We start from the raw sequence: 20,830 nt of genomic DNA, 5'->3' as shown, positions 1-20,830 counted from the left end.
AGGCTCCCAGTCACTTTTAGGCGTGTGTTAAGAGTCTGCTTCGGGTTTGTTAATCAAATGTCATCGTGTTATGCGAGATTAATTTTCTTCAGAAAAACAATTTGCTAGTCACTTTATTCGTTTAGAGAACCGTTCGTTTTCCTTTTTTTATATTCATTCACTGAAAGCAGTTTCAAAATTAAAATTGTAAATCACTTATACCTGACTTTATTGCTATTATTTCGTTAAGGTTATACCTACAGACATTATAACCAGCACTAATTTTTTGCTGCAAAGTTTCATATCGAGACGTCAGATGTAAACAAATGATATCGAAGACAAAAATAGGTAATGAGTATATATGCCATGTAAACAGTGGCTATATAAGCAATGTGCTCGGAGGCGAGAGTGGATAAAATGGGTGCTGATGAAGAGACAAAGGAAAGACTTCCACCCGTCCCCACTCCCCATTTTCTCACAAATTTGTTTTTTAATTTTTTTTTTTTTTTGCCAAAAATCCTCGTTTTCGGATACGGAGGTTCCGGAAAATTGCCAAAAATCGGCATTGTAAAATTTTTCACCACCCCACCCGCAATTTCTTCAATTTTGTTTTTTTCCCCAGCACTAACCCTAAAACCCTAATCCTAACCCTAAAACCCTAACCCTAAAACCCAAACCCTAACCATATAACCGTAAGTACAGAAATGTTTTGAAATTTTTGTCCGATTCATAATGTCCGTATTTTTCTGCATATTTAGAAAAACAATTCTTTAAAAAAATGTTAACAAAAATTTTTGGAAATTTCTTTCAGAATCATAATCTCCGTATTTTTCCGCATATTTTGAATAATAATAAAAAAAATCTGAAAAAAGTGAAAAATTAAGGAAATAGGGGTGAGGGGTGGTAATTTAGAAATGTCGATTTTTGCCTTTTTTTTTTGTTTTTTTTTTGCAGATTTGTATTCCCCGTAACCGAAAAGAGGGGTTTGGTGTCGAAAAAAAATTATTTTTTAAGTGCGGTTTTCTTGGTGGGGGCGGACGGAAGTGTTGCAGGGACAAAGACCACGTATTAACCATTTTGTCTTCGATCACATTGTTTGTTTACATCTGACGTTTCGATACGAAGCGTTGTAGCAAAAATCAGCGCAGGCTAAAATTTCTGTAGAAACAATCTTAAAATAATGTAATAAGCACTACTAACGCAGTAAGACGTGGTGCTGACTTATAAAAACGTTTAATATACTTTATAGCAGTGCTACTCAAAGTGGTGGTCCACGGACCGGTACCGATACGCTACGTGTTTCCAGAAAAGAAAGAAATATTAGCATAATTTCAGTAATTTCGCCTTATGCACTGCAGTAAACAACTTACCGGCTTATGTAATATTGTATTATTTGTTTACAAAATGAATATAAGATTTTTTTAAAATGGATCTTTACCTTTTGACCGACAGATTTAAAACATAATTTTTTGTAACTAAACACTTTCAAACTTCGTATACTGATAGAATGTATCACATAAAACATCTTTTACTTTCAGCGTTTTTGAGAAAAGCTTATAGTTAAGAAGTTATTTCACGTTAAAGTTGTCGTATTTCGGTAATTTCAACCAATCAATGACGTGTATTCAGCTGAATAAAATCACTGCCGTTGTTTGTCAACAACAACTTCCGGCGGTGTATATTTCGTTTGTCACTTTTTAGCTTTAAGGTTTTAGGGTTAGGGATAGGGTTTTAGGGTTATGGATAGGGTTTTAGGGTTAGGGTTGAGGTTTTAGGGTTATGGTGTTAGGGTTAGGATTTTAGAGTCAGGGTTTTAGGGTTAGGGTTTGAGGGTTAGAGTTGTCATAAATAACAGTGACAAACGAAATATACACCGCCAGAAGTTCTTGTTGACAAGCAACAGCAGTAATTTTATTCAGCTGAATACAGGTCATTGATTGGTTGAAATTACCGAAATACTACAACTTTAACGTGAAATAACTTCCTAAATATAAGCTTTTTCTCAAAAACGCTTAGAGTAAAATGTTTAATATGACACATTCTACCAGTGTCCGAAGTTTGAAAGTGTTTAGTTACAAAAAAATCATTTTTTTAAATCTGTCGGTAAAGATCCCAAAATATTGTCAACTTTTATTATATTCATTATAGATATTGTTTCTGGTATAAATTAATATTACTAAGAAATAATACCGGTCCTTGGCACACTGAAAAAAGAACTGCCGGTACGCCACATCAGATAGTTTGAGAAGCACTGCTTTATAATATGTTATGGTTGCATAACATGACTTCTGGGTTCCAATTTCATCAAGGTCGACTTTGCCATTCATCCTTTCGGGGTCGTTAAAATCAGTATCAATTTAGTACCGAGGTCGCTGTAACTGGCTTACCCGCTCCCTCCTTTGAATTGCTGGCCTTGTGTCAAAATTTGAAACCAATATTCATTTCTGCTCTAGGCACAAGGCCCGAAATTTTGGGAAAGAGGGCCAGACGATTAGATCGACTCCAGTACGCAACTGGTACTTAATTTATCGAGTCCGAAAAGATGAAAGGCAAAGTCGACCTCGGCAGAATTTGAACTCAGAACGTAACGACAGACGAAATACCTGTTTCTTTACTACCCACAGGGGGCTAAACACAGAGAGGACAAACAAGGACAGACAAAGGGATTAAGTCGATTATATCGACCCCAGTGCGTAACTGGTACTTAATTTATCGAACCCGAAAGGATGAAAGGCAAAGTCGACCTCGGCGGAATTTGAACTCAGAACGTAACGGCAGACAAAATACCGCAAAGGATTTCGTCTGGCGTGCTCGCCGCCTTAATTTGTAACCAATATTAATTAATGGAGTCTAGTCCGTCCTACTGAGATGGCGTGGTGGTTGAATCAATAGCACATCGAACAAAAATATTTGGCAGCATTTTTTTTCTGGTTCTTAACGTTTTAAGTTCAAATTCCACCGAGGCCAACTTTGCATTCCATCCCTCAGGAGTGAATAAAATAGAGTACAAGTAAAGTACTGAGATTGATGTAATCGACTACTTGTCCCCCTCACCTCAAAATTACTGACCTGAATCCTGCAACGGACCGGCGTCCATTTCAATGGGGAAGGTTATGATCTCGGCCACTTATACGTCATGGGGATCAGGTAAACGGCCTTATGAGTCTTAAGGCTCAAGAAATTTTTTTAAAGCTTATTCTACTAAGTTAAGTAACTGACCAGGTATATAGGAGATCAATAAACTTAGATAAACTTAGATATGTTTCGACCAGAGATTGGTCCAGGCCATGTCTACTTAATAGCACCACCTGATAGGATTATTCGAATCCTGTTTAAGTCAAGTTTTGTTCAAGTAGTGAGTTCTTGTTGGGTGAGTTGTATCCAGTTTTGTTCAAGTAGTGAGTTCTTGTTGGGTGAGTTGTATCCAATTATGGGTGGCTTATCTGGTATTCTTTGAAGGAATCTATCCAGACTCTGTTTAAAGTTGATGGGATCCTTTTCCTCTTTGATCTCCCTCGGGACAATGTTAAATAGAGCAGGGCCTGTTGAGGAAAAGAAATTATGTTGCAGTGTACATGTATGTTGTGATCTTGAATTTGGCAGGGGACGTATAGCCCGTGGTCCAACTCTTGGATGAACCTTGAAGCTAATGTTTAGGTCGTTTGGGCAAAGTCGGCGGTATATTTTCCACATCGTACAAATGATGTACCGCTCACGGCGACGCTGGAGGGAGTAAAGTTTCAAGGCTTTAAGGCGATCCCAATAATCGAGAGCAGCCATGCCTTCAATTTGTTTAGTGAGAGCCCTGCAAAATAACATTGAAAAATGAAAAATGTACAGCGAAGAAAGCAAAACTACAGGTTTCATATAAGCATTCAAATGAAAAACATTGACAAAAACAAAGAGAAAATTAACCCATTAACTACCAAATGTTTTTATTCATATTTTTTTGGCTTTGCCAGGTGTCTTAGGAGTTTAAATTTTCTTCTCATATGAATTATTTTGAAAATTATGATAAATGGAGATCGCTGAAAATAAGCATATTTATCCTTTTCTATTCAATTGCAATAATAAACATTTTAGTTTTTTTTTTTTTTTTCTTTTGAAACTATAGTATCAAATGCGAATGTGTATGAAATATCAAGGAATGATATAGACGGGAAATGCAAAAAAAAAAAAATTTTCGAAACAGGCGCAGGAGTGGCTGTTTGGTAAGTAGCTTGCTAACCAACCACATGGTTCCGGGTTCAGTCCCACTGCGTGGCATCTTGGGCAAGTGTCTTCTGCTATAGCCCCGGGCCGACCAATGCCTTGTGAGTGGATTTGGTAGACGGAAACTGAAAGAAGCCTGTCGTATATATGTATATATATATAAGTGTGTGTGAATATGTTTGTGTGTCTGTGTTTGTTCCCCTAGCATTGCTTGACAACCGATGCTGGTGTGTTTACGTCCCCGTTACTTAGCGGTTCGGCAAAAAAAGAGACCGATAGAATAAGTACTGGGCTTTCAAAGAATAAGTCCCGGGGTCGATTTGCTCGACTAAAGGCGGTGCTCCAGCATGGCCGCAGTCAAATGACTGAAACAAGTAAAAGAGTAAAGAGTAAAGAGAGTCAGTATTTTGTAGTTCAAAAATTGTTATTTATGACAAAATGTCCTCAAAAATTATCCAGAGCAAATAATGACAAACTTTAACTACTAAATATTGTTAAATACACTTCTGCAAGTTCAATGCACATAAGTAATTCACTCTGAATACAACGAACAACCGGCAGTGAAACTGCTTTTAGCAGATCTCCTAAATGGGCACATGGTAGGCAATGGTTTAACTTACTTCGCCATGCCTATGATCGAGAGTTCCAGTCAAGTGAAGAATAAATTAACAAAAGACATCGGCAAAGGGGCAAAGGGGTTGTTTCCGAGTCTTATTGCTGTTGCTCAGCACCAGATCACTCAACAGCCCCACTCAACTTTAGCTAAAAGGTACTCCACTCGTGTCTATCTTGTTATGTGTTCGAGTCCCTACGGTGTGTTGTGTCCTTGAGCAAAACACTTTTATTTCACTTTACTCAAGTCCACTCAGTTGACAAAAATGAGTTGTACCTATAATCCAAAGGACCAGCCTTGTCTTGTGTGAATGTGCCTGGCTTAGCGGTTAGGCTATTCGCTTTACGATCGTAAGATCGTAAGTTCGACACCAAGAAGCGTGCTGTGTCCTTGGGTAAGACACTTTACTTCATGTTTCTCCAGTCCACTCGGCTGGCAAAAAAAAAAAGGTATTTCCGGGGGCCAAACTTGTTACATTCTGTGTCACACTGAATCACCCAGAGAACTGCGTTAAGGGTACCCGTCTCTGTAGAGTGCTCAACTACTCGCACATTAATTTCAGGTGCAGACGGTTCCGTTAATTGGATCATTTGTCGTCGTAACCGGCAGAGTGCCGGTTATCTTACCTTGCATATCCAGCTCCATATTATCTACGCTTCAGACTTGAAAGGAATATGCCTGCTATTTCTTACAGACAGAGTAGATACAAACTCCTTTTTCTGTCAAAGAAACCACTAAGCAAAGTATAAAAACATTCTTATTTTTGTATTTTCCGTCGTCGACAAATATAGGGTGGGGGTGTTTCTTTTAGTAAACCGTTCGAAAATTAAGTACGCAGCCAAACTTTATACAACATGCTGGGTGAACTATGTAATATAGAACCAGTTACACAAAACAAAATACAATAGAAGTGTATTGACACATATTCGTACATAGATATATTACAGCTCAGTTTCTTCTAGATTACTATAACAGTCATATATAATGCAAAATACATGCAAAATTTGCTGTATTTTATCAAGATTTTGGTTACTACTGTACAATCAAGAATGCGAATGCCTTCTGATCGTTTGTAACGGTATAGTTGTGTAAAGAAATAGTGCAAAGCTAGCATAGACCTCCAAGCACTCAATTATGACGCCCTCTGACCTTTTTACATAAGCGTGGAGTATAAAATATTGGATAACCAACCGAAGAATCAGTACTACATATCCTTGTGACTGGCGCCCTATTGAGTCAATATTCTCTTACCAGATTTTATATATGTATGTGTGTGTGTGGTGTGTGTGTGTGTGTGTACGTACGTATATATATTCATATATACTCATACAAACACACACACATATGCATGTGTGTGTGTGTGTGTGTGCACGCTGTATGTGGGTATGTACGTGTGTTTAGCTCCTAAAGGCTCTGAAACGGTACATCCTCAAGAACAACGCATTTGGTTTTCGAAATCTGTGTCCCAAGGACAATGTCGTTCGTAAATTATATATATATATATATATATATATATATATATATATATATATATTATATATATTATATATATATATTATATATATATATATATATATAGGGAAAGTTTACGAAAAAAAACAAAAGACGAAGACAGGTGGTGTACAAAACAAACAGATGTATTAGTATAACGCTCAGGAATAGAAAAAAATCTTTTACGTTTCGAGCCTACGCTCTTCTACAGAAAGGGACACAGAAAAAACAAGGAGAGAAAAAATGTGTGTAGTGGCTGAGCAAAACGCCCCCCGTCCAATGGACGGTGCTGAGTTGTCAAACATTTAAACCAAATTTTCTCAAAACAACTTGTCCGACCGTCCCATAGGCCTCCCCTTTGAGAAGCACTGATTTAACCTAAATTTGTGACACCAGCAAAAGAAGAGATAAAAATAGACATTTTTTCTATTCCAAAGAAAAACGATTTCCCACAGCTTTATCGATCGCATTCTCGCCTGGAATCGATTTTTGTAATTTTTGTAAAGACTTATACACGCCCTGATACCGTCGGTATCTACATATCAAATTTGAGCGCAATCGGGTGGAGGATGCCCGAGATCCTAGAAACCACACACACAGACAGACTGAACGGATTTTATATAAGAGATTTGTTACAGAAATAACTAAACTTTTAGATCGACAAATCTTACGCTCTCTATCACCAACAAACTATCGATATATATTTACCAAACTTTTTGACTATCTCTTTCTCTGTATGCGTATTAATAACCACGCATGAATTTCATTTTCTTTAAAACTTCGTCTTCTAATGTTTTACTTTCATTTTATGATACACTGCTTATCGAGCACAAAATGCTTAGCTTCCAAATCCTGTTTACTGACTGAGTAAAAATGATCAAAGTTTAAACCCCTAACGTTTTTCTAAAAAACCATTTGAAATACATGCTTCACAAACTAGGATTCATCGTGAAAAGTACATCAATATACCAAATTTGAAACTTTTACATAATTCTAAAATTTCAAACTCTGTGTCAGCGACAGAAAACATCTCTCTCTCTCTCTCTCTCTCTCTCTCTCTCTTTCTCTTTATTCGTCTATCTCTTTCATTTTCTTGTGGTAAACTTTCCCACTGTATAAAATTATATCGCTCATGTTGAATCTGATGTCACTACCTTGAGTTCAGCAAGGCCTTTGACAGGGTGGGTCATAAGATCCTCTTGCAAAAACTATCCCACACTGGTGTCTCTGGAAGAACCTAACACGTTGTTGTCGAAGGAGGAAAATCAAGCCCAGCCAAAGTCAGTAGTGGTGTTCCACTATTGTGTTGGTCCCACTTCTTTTCATCATCTATTTCAATGACATTACTGACATCATCAAGCACAGTAACATAAGAATCTTTGCAGATGATTCCAAGATTCAGAAGGTCATCAATGAAGTGGGTGACCCGGTATGCCTTCAGTCAGATCTACTGGCTGAGGACAAATTTGAGTTAATCAACTTCGGAAAGAGGATACCATGAAACTCCCATACTCCCTTCCTTCAGGTGAAACTGTTATGGCATCCAACAACATCAGAGAGTTGGGATTAATTGTAGACAGCAACATAAACTGGGTCTCTCATATAAACAGGTCTCTCATTAACATGGCCCGCAGGATGTGTTCCTGAATTCTCAGAACTTTCCAGTCGAGAGATATCCACACCATTATCCTTCTCTTCTCTACTTTTTCCCGACCCCACCTTGAATACAGCTGTCCAATGTGGTCGCCCCACACGAAACAAAGTATCATCAAAATTGAAACACCTCAAAGGTCAATTACAAAAAAGATAGCTGGCATGACAGGCCTTGACTGTTAGGGTCGACTAGAAAAGCTCAAGCTTTTTTCCCCTCCAACGCCACCGTGAGCGCAACATCATCTGCTTGATGTGGAAAATGTTCCATCGGCATTGCCCAAATGATGTTGACATCGCCTCTAAGATACACTCAAGACTTGGGCCCTGTGCTATCCGCCCACAACATAAATCATACTCGCATCACATTACAACAATACGTCACAATTATTTCACCTCAGTTGGCCCCACTCTCTTTACACCAAAACACATTAAAACAGAAACAGACTCCATTAAGTTCAAAAAGTCTTTGAACAAATTCCTTCAAAAAATTCCGGATAAATCTCCTACATCCGGATATGTCTCCGTAAACAATAACTCTCTCCTCAAGTTGGCCATGTTGTCCGATTCCTGATTTGAATGACTTTGCCAGGTGGTGCTATTAAGTTAGACATGGCCTTGGTCAATACTGGCCGAAACCTATCAAAGTATCAAAATATCAAAATAAAGCGTTGTAGCTTTATGCCAATAGGCTGCATAGAGAGTTTTACTCCAGGACCACTTTCTGAATAGCTATCCAATAAATTTTATGAAGGCTCAGCCTAGAAGGCGGTCGAGTGCGTCTATTAGACTACGTCTGCAATTTTGCTCAGATTAAGCACTATTATTTCTACTAAGTTACGATCAAAGAAACTCGTTGGTGTCACCTTAACATTATGGATGGGTGCCTTATAATTTGTGAAGCAGGTGTTCCGGGTATTTTTACCTCTTATTGGGTGGAACACTGTGTGTTCCATGAGTAACATGTTTGTAAGGACAAGTAGAGACTCTGCCTACTTTCGCTTATGCAGTGAGATACCTGCGAGGAGGCATCCCTCAGGCCATTCGACATTAGGAAGATTGAAGTATTCAGGGAGAAGTATATGAAGGCTGTCATCTAGGTGGGTTAATACCTCTTCCAACACTTTGAGGCTATCTTCGAATGAAGTAAAGTAAAACATTAGAAGACGAAGTTTTAAAGAAAATGAAATTCATGCGTGGTTATTAATACGCATACAGAGAAAGAGATAGTCAAAAAGTTTGGTAAATATATATCGATAGTTTGTTGGTGATAGAGAGCGTAAGATTTGTCGATCTAAAAGTTTAGTTATTTCTGTAACAAATCTCTTATATAAAATCCGTTCAGTCTGTCTGTGTGTGTGGTTTCTAGGATCTCGGGCATCCTCCACCCGATTGCGCTCAAATTTGATATGTAGATACCGACGGTATCAGGGCGTGTATAAGTCTTGAAAAAATTACAAAAATCGATTCCAGGTGAGAATGCGATCGATAAAGCCGTGAGAAATCGTTTTTCTTTGGAATAGAAAAGAAGTCTATTTTTAATTCTTCTTTTGCTGGTGTCTCAAATTTAGGTTTAATCAGTGCTTCTCAAAGGGGAGGCCTATGGGACGGTCGGAGAAGTTGTTTAGAGAAAATTTGGTTTAAATGTTTGACAACTCAGCACCGTCCATTGGACGGGGGGCGTTTTGCTCAGCCACTACACACATTTTTTCTCTCCTTGTTTTTTCTGTGTCCCTTTCTGTAGAAGAGCGTAGGCTCGAAACGTAAAAGATTTTTTCTATTCCTGACCGTTATACAAATACATCTGTGTGTTTTGTACACCACCTGTCTTCATCTTCGCTGAAAATTTTCGAAAAATATTTTATCAAAATTATCGGTGAAAATTTTTAAAAAACCATATAACGAACATGCTCCATATGCTTGAAGTCTATAAATGTCGACATCATTTTCGGTGAAAATTTTCTGAAAATTCCTGGGTAAAAGTTTTCAAAAGTTTCCAAAAATTTTTGGGTTAAATTTTCAGTGAAAATTTTCGGAAAATTTTTTAGCTAAAATTGTACGTTGAAAATGCCAAAATCAAAAAGTATGGAAGGCCAGCGGTGCCAAAATCACAATGTATGGAAGGACGGCGGTGCCAAAGTCACAACGTATGGAAGGCCAGTGGTGCCAAAATCACAATGTATGGAAGGCTAGTGGTGCGAAAATCACAAAGTATGGAAGGCCAGCGGTGCCAAAATCACAAGTATGGAAAGCCAGTGGTTCTAAAAAATCAAAAAGTATGGAAGGCCATCGGTGCCAAAATCACAAAGTATGGAAAGCCATTTTGGGGTAAAATTTTCAGTGAAAATTTTCAACAAATTATTGGGTAAAATTTTCGTTGAAAATTTTTGAAAACCCAAATAACGAATTTGCTCCATATGCTGAAGTCTATAAACGTCGACATCGTCATAGTTGTTAAGTGTAAAGCAGTATCTGGTGTATCATGGATGGTGAGGCATGTTGACAGTAGTAGTAAACCAGAATTCACTCAATATATACACAGAAAGCAGCCACATAAAACTTTTTGTTAAAATTGTCGGTGAAAATTTTCGAGAAATTATGGGGTAAAATTTTCAGTGAAATTTTTTGAGTATGGATACATGTACGTATGTATAAGCATGTATGTCAATTGAGATAAATAGACAGACAGACAGTAAAAATTATATAATTTCGTAGACGTAGAAATGCTGTATGATTAGAGGGCAATTGGAACATACCAAATAGTTGGATATTGGGGAGACCTCCTTCGGTCATGAATGACCATGGGATTGCACCTAGAAAGTTACCCTCCGAGGTACAAATCCGGGCAAGGTTGCTTATGGAAGGTCAGCAGTTGCCCATGCATGCCAGCCTCTCCTCTCCAAGTCACCGATGGTATCCGAGGGAAAGACAGCTGAATAAACAGGAGTAACGTTAAATAAAGTGTCTTGCTCAAGAACACAACAACTAGCCCGGTCCATTATTCGAACTCACAACCTCACGATCGTAAGCTCAACGCTCTCACCACTGAACCATGCGCCTTCACAATTGGGTATTACATGTCGACAATATAGTGGCAATCTAGTTCACTTTTTCTTATATTCTGTGTCAACAAGAGAATTCAAGGGAAATAACTACAAAAGATAAATTTTAAGTTGTCTCCCCTTGAAAAATTTATTTAAAAACTAAGTAAAACTAACGTACGATTCTGCAGAAGGCCACATCATCATCATCATCGTTTAACGTCCGCTTTCCATGCTAGCATGGGTCGGACGGTTCAACTGCGATCTGGGAAGTTCACGGGGGCCAGGCGAGGCTGGCAACGGCCACGATCGGATGGTCTTTGTTACGTATATATGTATGTATGTATGTATGTATATGTGTATATATATATATATATTTATGTATGTATGTGTGTGTGTGTGTGTGTATATATATATATATATATTATATATATATACATATATACACACACACACATACATACATATATATATATATATATATATATTATATATATATATATATATATACACAACCATGCATGTATATAATCATGTCCCATGCTTGCATGTGTTGCACAAAAATGTTTTTCAGTGCCTACTGGAAGCATAATCCAGACACACCATAAATTGTGCAGATATGCTAAACACTAAGGCAATTGTCATTTTACTCATTCTTTCACTCATTCATCCATTCATCCATCCATTCATCCATTCATACATACATACATGTTTTGTGCGTGTGTGTGTAATTGCACACACAATTACGGAGAAAGAGAGTGAGAAATGGTAAAGTGTAATGCATAAATGAAAATCAGAAGAATTCCTTTTTTTCTTTGTTGCAGATTGCAGAAGAGATGGAAAAAGAAAGAAAAATGTTTCAGTTACAAGCATGTGAAGTAAGTATCTTTAATGACAAGACGGGCATCTGACTGTAAAGCAATGCTTTAGTAATATTTATTCGTCTGACCTTTACTACCACTGCAAAATAGACAATATAATGAACAAAATATCAGAATGAAAATTGTGTTTTTACCATTCAGCTGTTCATTATATTTCTTGACCATCCAACACTGACATCAACAGATCAGCTGTCCTCTATTATAATGACCATCAATACTGGCATTTCATGTTTACCAGGTCACTATGTTACTGACCACTAATAACTGATATCTACTTATTGCTAATGTATATGTAATAAACCCTTAAAGAGAGAGCCCCAGGATTACCACAGTCCAATGACTGAAACAAGAAAAGGATAAAAGATAGATAGTCCCCCAAAACATTTAGTCATGGGACCCCTAAGCTAATCCCTGCTTTGATAGTGAAATTGGGCTTAACTCTAGCATTTAATCCAGCCATTTCTGATCCAGATATTCTCCTGGTTTTATGTTAAAACTGAGCAGATCCAATGTCTCACACCTACCCTACAAGGTCATTATAAAAATAAACAACAACATCATAGAAATTGTGAAGCTATGAGAAAATGCATGATTAATTCAAAACAATGTGAATAAATAAGGTTTACATTTGACAATGAAATCTGAATGTTCAAGAGTTAAAGTTGTATTTGTGTGTCCTATTCTATCCATATCAGATACCATAAGCATCCACATAAATCTTTAGCATTGTTAGCTTTCCATACTTTGTGATTTTGTTATTGCTAGCTTTCTGCACTTTGTGATTTTGGCACTGCTAGGTCTCCATACTTTGTGATTTTGGCACTGCTAGCTTTCCATACTTTCTGATTTTGGCACTGCTAGCTTTCCATACTTTGTGATTTTAGCATTGCAAGATTTCCATACTTTGTGATTTTGGCACTGCTAGCTCACCATACTTTGTGATTTTGGCACTGCTAGCTTTCCATACTTTGTGATTTGGCACTGCTAGCTTTCCATACTTTATGATTTTGGCACTGTTAGCTCTCCATACTTTGTGACTTTGGCACTGCTAGCTTTCCATACATTGTGATTTTGGCACTGCTAGCTTTCCATACTTTGTGAATTTGGAATTGCTAGATTTCCATACTTTGTGAATTTGGAATTGCTAGGTTTCCATACTTTGTATTTTGGCAATGCTGGGTTTCCATACTTTGTGATTTTGGCACTGCTAGGTCTCCATATTTTGTGATTTTGGCACTGCTAGCTTTCCGTACTTTGTGATTTTGGCACTGCTAGCTTTCCAGATTTTGTGATTTTGGCACCGCTGCCCTTGCATACTTTGTGATTTTGGCACCTGGCCTTCCATACTTTGTGATTTTGGCACCACTGGCCTTCCATACTTTGTGATTTTGGCATTTTCACCGAAAATTTTACCCATAAATTTTTCGAAAATTTTCACTGAACATTTTACACAAAAATTTTTCGAGATTATTCACCGAAAATTTAACCCAAAAATAGATTTATGTTATTGCTGCTGCTCCTTTATGTGTATATATAGAGTGAATTCTCGTTTACTACTTCTGTCACGATGCCTCGCCATCCACAATAAACCAGATTCTGCTTTACACTTAACAACTATGACGATGTCGACGTTAAATAGACTTCAGCATATGGAGCATATTCGTTATATGGTTTTTCGAAAATTTTAACCGAAATTTTTAACAAAAATTTTTTGAAAATTTTTGGCGAAAATTTTCCCCAAAAATTTATCGAAGATATTCACCTAAAATTTTACCCGAAAATTTTTAGAAAATTTTCACTGAATATTTAACCCAAAAATTTTTCGAAAATTTTCACGGAAAATTTTACCCAAAACTTTTTCGAAAATTTTCACCGAAAATTTTACCCAAAACTTTTTTGAAAATTTTCACCAAAACTTTTCCGAAAATTTTACACGAAAAATTTCACCAGATTTTTCCGAAAATTTTAACCGAAAACGATGTCGACGTTTATACACTTCAGCATATGGAGCATATTCGTTATATTGTTTTCGCAAATTTTAACCAAAATTTTTACCGAAAATTTTCCCCAAAAATTTATCAAAAATTTTCACCTAAAATTTTACTCAGAAATTTTTGGAAAATTTTCACTGAAAACATTACCCAAAAATTTTTAGAAAATTTTACCCAAAAATTTTTAGAAAGTTTTCACCACAAATTTTACCCAAAAAGTTTTCGAAAATTTTCACAGAAAATTTTACCCCAAAATGACTTTCCATAATTTGTGATATTCGGACCGCTGGCCTTCCATACTTTGTGATTTTGGCACCGCTGTCCTTCCATACTTTGTGATTTTGGCACCGCTGGCCTTCCATACTTTTTGATTTTGGCACCGCTGGCCTTCCATACTTTTTGATTTTGGCATTTTCAATGTACAATTTCAGCTAAAACTTTTTCCGAAAATTTTCACTGAAAATTTTAACCAAAGATTTTTCGAAACTTTTGAGAACATTTACCCAGGAATTTTCAGAAAATTTTCACCGAAAACGATGTCGACATTTATAGACTTCAGCATATAGAGCATGTTCGTTATATGGTTTTTCTACAGGTGGTGTACAAAACAAACAGATGTATTAGTATAACGCTCAGGAATAGAAAAAATATTTTACGTTTCGAGCCTACGCTCTTCTACAGAAAGGGACACAGAAAAAACAAGGAGAGAAAAAATGTGTGTAGTGGCTGAGCAAAACGCCCCCCGTCCAATGGACGGTGCTGAGTTGTCAAACATTTAAACCAAATTTTCTCTAATCAACTTCTCCGACCGTCCCATAGGCCTCCCCTTTGAGAAGCACTGATTAAACCTAAATTTGAGACACCAGCAAAAGAAGAAATAAAAATAGACTTCTTTTCTATTCCAAAGAAAAACGATTTCCCACGGCTTTATCGATCGCATTCTCACCTGGAATCGATTTTTGTAATTTTTTCAAGACTTATACACACCCTGATACCGTCGGTATCTACATATCAAATTTGAGCGCAATCGGGTGGAGGATGCCCGAGATCCTAGAAACCACACACACAGACAGACTGAACGGATTTTATATAAGAGATTTGTTACAGAAATAACTAAACTTTTAGATCGACAAATCTTCCGCTCTCTATCACCACCAAATTATCGATATATATTTACCAAACTTTTTGACTATCTCTTTCTCTGTATGCGTATTAATAACCACGCATGACTTTCATTTTCTTTAAAACTTCGTCTTCTAATATTATACTTTCATTTTATGATACACTGCTTATCGCGCACAAAATGCTTAGCTTCCAAATCCTGTTTACTGACTGAGTAAAAATGATCAAAGTTTAAACCCCTAACGTTTTTCTAAAAAACCTTTTGAAATACATGCTTCACAAAATAGGATTCATCGTGAAAAGTATATCAATATACCAAATTTGAAACTTTTACATAATTCTAAAATTTCAAAATCTGTGTCAGCGACAGAAAACATCTCTCTCTCTCTCTCTCTCTCTCTCTCTCTCTCTCTCTCTCTCTCTCTCTCTCTCTCTCTCTCTCTCTTTATTCGTCTATCTCTTTCATTTTCTCGTGGTAAACTTTCCCACTGTATAAAATTATATCGCTCATGTTGAATCTGATGTCACTACCTTGAGTTCAGCAAGGCCTTTGACAGGGTGGGTCATAAGATCCTCTTGCAAAAACTATCCCACACTGGTGTCTCCGGAAGAACCTAACACGTTGTTGTCGAAGGAGGAAAATCAAGCCCAGCCAAAGTCAGTAGTGGCGTTGCACTATTGTGTTGGTCCCACTTCTTTTCATCATCTATTTCAATGACATTACTGACATCATCAAGCACAGTAACATAAGAATCTTTGCAGATGATTCCAAGATTCAGAAGGTCATCAATGAAGTGGGTGACCCGGTATGCCTTCAGTCAGATCTACAGGCTGAGGACAAATTTGAGTTAATCAACTTCGGAAAGAGGATACCATGAAACTCCCATACTCCCTTCCTTCAGGTGAAACGGTTATGGCATCCAACAACATCAGAGAGTTGGGATTAATTATAGACAGCAACATAAACCGGGTCTCTCATATAAACAGCAAAGTTAACATGGACCGCAGGATGTGTTCCTGGATTCTCAGAACTTTCCAGTCGAGAGATATCCACACCATTATCCTTCTCTTCTCTACATTTTCCCGACCCCACCTTGAATACAGCTGTCCAATGTGGTCGCCCCACACGAAACAAAGTATCATCAAAATTGAAACACCTCAAAGGTCAATTACAAAAAAGATAGCTGGCATGACAGGCCTTGACTGTTAGGGTCGACTAGAAAAGCTCAAGCTTTTTTCCCTCCAACGCCACCGTGAGCGCAACATCTGCATGATGTGGAAAATGTTCCATCGGCATTGCCCAAATGATGTTGACATCGCCTCTAAGATACACTCAAGACATGGGCCCTGTGCTATCCGCCCACAACATAAATCATACTCGCATCACATTACAACAATACGTCACAATTATTTCACCTCAGTTGGCCCCACTCTCTTTACACCAAAACACATTAAAACAGAAACAGACTCCATTAAGTTCAAAACGTCTTTGAACAAATTCCTTCAAAAAATTCCGGATAAATCTCCTACATCCGGATATGTCTCCGTAAACAATAACTCTCTCCTCAAGTTGGCCATCTTGTCCGATTCCTGATTTGAATGACTTTGCCAGGTGGTGCTATTAAGTTAGACATGGCCTTGGTCAATACTGGCCGAAACCTATCAAAGTATCAAAATATCAAAATAAAGCGTTGTAGCTTTATGCCAATAGGCTGCATAGAGAGTTTTACTCCAGGACCACTTTCTGAATAGCTTTCCAATAAATTTTATGAAAGCTCAGCCTAGAAGGTGGTCGAGTGCGTCTATTAGACTACGTCTGCAATTTTGCTCAGATTAAGCACTATTATTTCTACTAAGTTACGATCAAAGAAACTCGTTGGTGTCACCTTAACATTATGGATGGGTGCCTTATAATTTGTGAAGCAGGTGTTCCGGGTATTTTTACCTCTTATTGGGTGGAACACTGTGTGTTCCATGAGTAACATGTTTGTAAGGACAAGTAGAGACTCTGCCTACTTTCGCTTATGCAGTGAGATACCTGCGAGGAGGCATCCCTCAGGCCATTCGACATTAGGAAGATTGAAGTATTCAGGGAGAAGTATATGAAGGCTGTCATCTAGGTGGGTTAATACCTCTTCCATCACTTTGAGGCTATCTTCGAATGAGCCCCCATAATTTGGAGAGCATCTGCTAAGCGACATGTAGTACTTATTACCACTTTGATTTGTGTAATGTGCACAACCAGTGTGTCATAGACTGAATTTGAGTGTGACAGCAAGACAATAGACATTACATCTTCCCGGATGAACATCGCAACTCAACTATGAACTCTTTTTCTCCTATCAGTTCGAAACACAACATACTTTGGTATGTGTGTTTCACCATTTGCTATGTCAGCAGTCAAAATGCATTTCTGTTAGTGCCATGCATATTGCTTGATTACATGTAACTGGGGCTTTGTGCTGATGGGATGTTACAAGGCCACTGGCATTCAGCAGTAACTCTGTGTGTATACATACATGCATGCATCCATCCATCAATCCATCCATCCATCCATCCATCCATCCATACATACCTACATACATACATACATACATACATACATACATACATACATACATGCATGTACGTATGTATAAGCATGTATGTCAACTGAGATAAATAGACAGACAGACAGTAAAAATTATATAATTTCGTAGACGTAGAAATGCTGTATGATTAGAGGGCAATTGGAACATACCAAATAGTTGGATATTGGGGAGACCTCCTTCGGTCATGAATGACCATGGGATTGCACCTAGAAAGTTACCCTCCGAGGTACAAGTCCGGGCAAGGTTGCTTATGGAAGGCCAGCAGTTGCCCATGCATACCAACCTCTCCTCTCCAAGTCACCGATGGTATCCGAGGGAAAGACAACGGCTGATGCAGTTTGGCACCACTACAGCTGAATTAACAGGGGTAACGTGAAATAAAGTGTCTTGCTCAAGAACACAACATCTAGCCCGGTCCATTATTCTAACTCACAACCTCACGATCGTAAGCTCGACACTCTAACCACTGAACCATGCACCTTCACAATTGGGTATTACATGTCGACAATATAGTGGCAATCTAGTTCACTTTTCTTATATTCTGTGTCAACGAGAGAATTCAAGGGAAGTAACTACAAAAAGTAATTTTCAAGTTGTCTCCTCTTGAAAATTTTATTTAAAAACTAAGTAAAACTGACATACGATTCTGCTGAAGGCCACATCATCATCATCATCGTTTAACGTCCCCTTTCCATGCTAGCATGGGTTGGACGGTTCAACTGGGATCTGGGAAGTTCACGGGGGCCAGGCTAGGCTGGCAACGGCCACGATCGGATGGTCTTTGTTACGTATATATGGATGTGTGTATGTATGTATATGTGTATATATATATATATATACATATATATATATATATATATATATATTATATATATCTGTGTGTGTGTGGTGTGTGTGTGTGTGTGTGTGTGTGTGTGTGTGGTGTGTGTGTATGTATGTGTGTATATATATATATATATATATTATATATATAATATATATATATATATATATATATATATATATATATATATATAGACACACATAAACTTAGATAAACTTAGATATGTTTCGACCAAAGATTGGTCCAGGCCATGTCTAACTTAATAGCACCACCTGATAGGATTATTCGAATCCTGTTTAAGTCAAGTTTTGTTTAAGTCAAGTTTTGTTCAAGTAGTGAGTTCTTGTTGGGTGAGTTGTATCCAGTTCTGTTCAAGTAGTGTGTTCTTGTTGGGTGAGTTGTATCCAATTATGGGTGGCTTATCTGGTATTCTTTGAAGGAATCTATCCAGACTCTGTTTAAAGTTGATGGGATCCTTTTCCTCTTTGATCTCACACGGGACAATGTTAAATAGGGCAGGGCCTGTTGAGGAAAAGAAATTATGTTGCAGTGTACATGTATGTTGTGATCTTGAATTTGGCAGGGGACGTGTAGCCCGTGGTCCAAGTCTTGGATGAACCTTGAAGCTAATGTTCAGGTCGTTTGGGCAAAGTTGGCGGTATATTTTCCACATCGTACAAATGATGTACCGCTCACGGCGACGCTGGAGGGAGTAAAGTTTCAAGGCTTTAAGGCGATCCCAATAATCGAGAGCGGCCATGCCTTCAATTTGTTTAGTGAGAGCCCTCTGGGGTGACTCAATTCTGGAGATGTTTTGTCTTGTGTGAGGAGACCACAGTGGGCAGCAGTATTCAAGGTGTGGCCGTACAAAGGAGGAAAAAAGTGTTATGATGACACCTTGTTCTCTGGACCGGAAAGTTCTTAAGATCCAGGAACTCATTCTACGAGCTATATCGACCTTCTTGTTGATGTGTGCACTCCAACTGAGATCGTCATCAACAATTACACCCAGGTCTCTGATATTGTTAGAGGCTGTGAGCGGTTCCCCTGAAGGAAGAGAGTATGGTTGTTTTAGTGAGGAATTTCTTCCAAAATTCATCAGCTCAAATTTTCCCTCATTCCGTTGCATTTTGTTTCTGTCTGCCCATTGACTCACAGCATATAGATCAGACTGGAGTTGAGTTCGGTCTGCTTCTTCATTGACGATTTGCTGAAGCTTAGTGTCATCAGCGAATATTTTCAGCGAATATTTTCAGCGAATATATATATATACACACATGCATGTATATAATCATGTTCCATGCTTGCATGGGTTGCACAAAAATTTTTTTCAGTGCCTACTGGAATCATAATCCAGACACATACCGTAAGCATCCACATAAATCTTTAGCATTGCTAGCTTTCCATACTTTGTGATTTTGTTATTGCTAGCTTTCCGCACTTTGTGATTTTGGCACTGCTAGGTTTCCATACTTTGTGATTTTGGCACTGCTAGCTTTCCATACTTTCTGATTTTGGCACAGCTAGGTTTCGATACTTTGTGATTTTGGCACTGCTAGCTTTCCATACTTTCTGATTTTGGCACTGTTAGGTTTCCATACTTTGTGATTTTGGCACTGTTAGCTTTCCATACTTTGTGAATTTGGCACTGCAAGATTTCCATACTTTGTGGTTTTGGCACTGCTAGCTCACCATACTTTGTGATTTTGGCACTGCTAGATTTCCATACTTTGTGATTTGGAACTGCTAGCTTTCCATACTTTATGATTTTGGCACTGCTAGCTCTCCATACTTTGTGATTTTGGCACTGCTAGCTCTCCATACTTTGTGATTTTGGCACTGCTAGCTTTCCATGCATTGTGATTTTGGCACTACTAGCTTTCCATACTTTGTGAATTTGGAATTGCTAGATTTCCATACTTTGTGAATTTGGAATTGCTAGGTTTCCATACTTTGTATTTTGGCAATGCTAGGTTTCCATACTTTTTTGATTTTGTCATTGCTAGCTTTCCATACTTTGTGATTTTGGCCTTGCTAACTTTCCATACTTTGTGATTTTGGCATTGCTAGCTTTCCATATTTTGTGATTTTGGCACTGCTAGGTTTCCATACTTTGTGATTTTGGCACTGCTAGTTCTCCATACTTTGTGATTTTGGCACTGCTAGCTTTCCATACTTTGTGATTTTGGCACTGCTATGTTTCCATAATTTGTGATTTTGGCACCGCTGCCTTTCCATACATTTTGATTTTGGCACCTCTGGCCTTCCATACTTTGTGATTTTGGCACCACTGGCCTTCCATACTTTGTGATTTTGGCATTTTCACTGAAAATTTTACCCATAAATTTTTCGAAAATTTTCACCAAAAATTTTCCGAAAATTTTCACTGAAAATTTTACACAAAAATTTTTGGATATTGTTCACCGAAAATTTAAC

Source organism: Octopus sinensis, linkage group LG1, assembly GCF_006345805.1.
Source record: "Octopus sinensis linkage group LG1, ASM634580v1, whole genome shotgun sequence".
NCBI classification, from domain to species: domain Eukaryota; kingdom Metazoa; phylum Mollusca; class Cephalopoda; order Octopoda; family Octopodidae; genus Octopus; species Octopus sinensis.
This window is presented reverse-complemented; position numbering follows the sequence as displayed.